We start from the raw sequence: 2,994 nt of genomic DNA, 5'->3' as shown, positions 1-2,994 counted from the left end.
AGTTCATTCAGATAGTCTTGCTAGTTCATTTGATAGTCCTACCGAAAGTCTTGCTAGCTCTTGGGATTGTCTTGCTGAGCTCAGGATTGTCATTCCAGTTCATTCTATTCGGCTGTTTGTTTTAAAAGAAGCAGAAGCAGAATACATCCAATCATCCAGAACACAGAAGTCAAGAACAAAGCAGAAAAGAAAAACAAGCAGCAATATTTCATCTTTTCATCTGCATACTTCAAGATTAAATTTCTAGATTGTAAAGTTAAATCCAATCAACTAGAAATCTTTATCTTGTTCTTGTGTAATAATCTAGCGGATCAAAATCCCTAGAACTTAATCTCAAATTGCGTTTAGCATTTGAATCTTTTTATTACAAAAATAGAAAAAGTTCATGTCGAATTTATTCTAGATTTGTGATAATTAATTTGAGATTAATTCCATGTAATCAATACAGTTGTTGTAAAACCTTTCAAGTTTAATAATATTTTTATTTAACTTGAATTTTGTTTCACATTTTTTATTCCGCATTTATTCGATTATTCGATACTGTTTGTATTCAACCCCCCTTCTACAAACACATTGGGACCTAACACCTTGATATCTGCTATCATCCATCAAATTGCCAATTTGAATTCTCTCAGAATTCTCAAGAGTTTTTCCTCATCACTACCTGAAAGGTCAGATGCAAAAATAACAGGCAAAGTAGATGCATCACCTAAAAAAGCATACCTTAAGTGTTCAGGTAAAGGTTTAAGCTCAAGTGGAGGAGCTTCCTCAATAGATGGCTTGAGGCGCTTAGGAGCTTTGTTCATCTCCTCCATTCCCAGAGATTCAAAAGGCATATCCATCTTCCTCTTCCAAGGAGAAGCATTCAGAAATTGTAGTTGCTCATCTCCTTCATCATCTTCACTATCGAAATTCCCCAACAAGGCCTTTTCTAAGGCATCAGACCTTAACAATTGAACAAGTTTTAAGTAACCATAGAATCAACCAACTCTACCTTTAAGCACTCCTCATTTTCCTTAGGGAACTTCATCGCATTGAACACATTAAAAGTTACATCCTGATCCAACACTCGTATGGTGAGCTCACCTTTCTACACATCAATTTAAGGTTCCGCCAGTTGCCAAGAAAGGTCTTCCCAAGATTATGGGAATCTTCTTATCCTCCTCGAAATCAAAAATTACAAAATCAGTAGGAGAGATGAGTTTATCCACCTTGACCAAAACATCCTCAACAATGCCTCGTGGATAAGTAATAGAACGATCGGCCAACTCCAAAGTGATATAAGTAGGCTTTGGATTCGGTAAGTCCAACTTCTTGAAGATTGACAAAGGCATTAGATTGATGCTAGCTCCCAAGTCACATAAGAATTTGTCAAATGACACATTTCCAATGGTGCATGGAATGGTGAAGCTTCCGGGATCTTTAAGCTTCGGAGGCAACTTCTGTTACAGCACAGCACGACATTCCTCCGTGAGAGCAACTTTCTCTAAGTCGTCAAGCTTCACCTTTCGAGAGAGAATACCTTTTATAAACTTTGCATAACTAGGCATTTGTTCAAGAGCTTCAGCAAAAGGTATGTTGATGTGAAGTTTCTTGAACACCTCCAAAAACTTCTCAAACTGCTTATCTAGCTTTTTCTTCTGCAGCCTCTTAGGAAAAGAAGGTGGAGGATAGACCTGTTTCTCCCCTGTATTACCCTCGGGAGGAGTGTTTTCAATAGTAGTCTTCCTTGGTTCCACTTTTGCTTCCTTCTGCACTTCTTCTTCTTCAGCCTCAACTTCAGATTCTGGAGTCTTAGCTTTTTCAGGATTTGCAACCTTACCAGACCTCAATGTAATTGTCTTAATATGCTCCTTAGCGTCCTTCTTTCCTGGCACTTCAGTATCGCTTGGAAGCGTGCTAGGTTGACGATTCAGTAATGCATTAGCAATCTGCCCAATCTAATTCTCCAAGGTCTTGATAGAAACAGCTTAGCTCTTGTACATGAGCCTCAACTCCTCCAATTCAGATTTTTCATTAGTTTGCGGTAACTGTTGAAGTTGAAGTTGTTTCCTAGGGGCATATTGCGGTTATTGAAAACTAGGAGGATTATACTGCTTTGCTGTGTATGGCTGATAAGGTTGTTGCACCGCATTCTGATTGTTGCTCCAGCTGAAGTTAGGATGATTGCAGTTATTGGGATGATAAGTGGCTGGAGCTTGCTGCTGAGATCTCTGAAAGTTGCACAAATTGAGCTTATTCGCTAGAAATAGCACACTGCTCAGTTTCATGTGCCCCGCACAAAGTTAACAAATATTAGTGATTTGATTAACTCCATAATTAGCCAAAGAGTCCAGTTTCATCGTCAAAGTTTGAAGTTGAGCACTATAGCAGTAGCTGTATCTACTTCCAGAATTCCTGCTACCTTGCCTTACAACATTCTTTGCATAGGATTCCGGTATTCATTAGCTGCCATGAGCTCAATCAACTCATAAGCTTCATTATAGCTTTTGGCCCATAAGGCTCCACCAGACGCTATATCGAGCATTGGTCTAGACTGAGCGCACATACCATTATGGAAACAGTTTATAATCATCCAATCATGCATGCCATGGTGTGGGCATTTCCTTAGCATCTCCTTATATCGATCCCAAGCCTCACACAGAGATACTCCAGTTTGCTATGCAAACTGAGTAAGAGCATTCCTGATTGTAACAGCTTTCGTCATAGGAAAGAATTTAGTGAGAAACTTTTGAGCAAGATCCTCTCATTTGGTGATAGACCCTGGCGGTAGATAATGTAACCAACACTTTGCTTTATCCCTCAGAGAGAATGGGAAGAGTCACAGCTTGATAGCATCTTTAGTCACCCCATTGAACTTGAAAGTGTCACAGATCTTGATGAAATCCCTGATGTGCATATTGGGGTCTTTTGTAGGAGAACCCCCAAATTGAACTGACTCCTGTATCATCTGAATCGGGCTCGACTTGATCTCAAAAGTGTTAGTCGAGATGG

At 39.4% G+C, this 2,994-nt stretch overlaps 1 non-coding gene across 1 annotated transcript; it reads left to right on the top strand.

Moving 5' to 3' along the window:
• Positions 1-2,585: 2,585 nt before the first annotated feature.
• LOC141722357 (small nucleolar RNA R71) lies at positions 2,586-2,692 on the top strand. The gene has a single exon (XR_012575376.1). It is a non-coding gene; the product is annotated as a small nucleolar RNA R71 (small nucleolar RNA).
• Positions 2,693-2,994: the final 302 nt, after the last annotated feature.

This window comes from Apium graveolens, chromosome 4, assembly GCF_009905375.1.
Source record: "Apium graveolens cultivar Ventura chromosome 4, ASM990537v1, whole genome shotgun sequence".
Taxonomy (NCBI): Eukaryota; Viridiplantae; Streptophyta; class Magnoliopsida; order Apiales; family Apiaceae; genus Apium; species Apium graveolens.
Note: the sequence above shows the minus strand (reverse complement) of the source record. Positions and strands in the feature narration are given on the sequence as shown.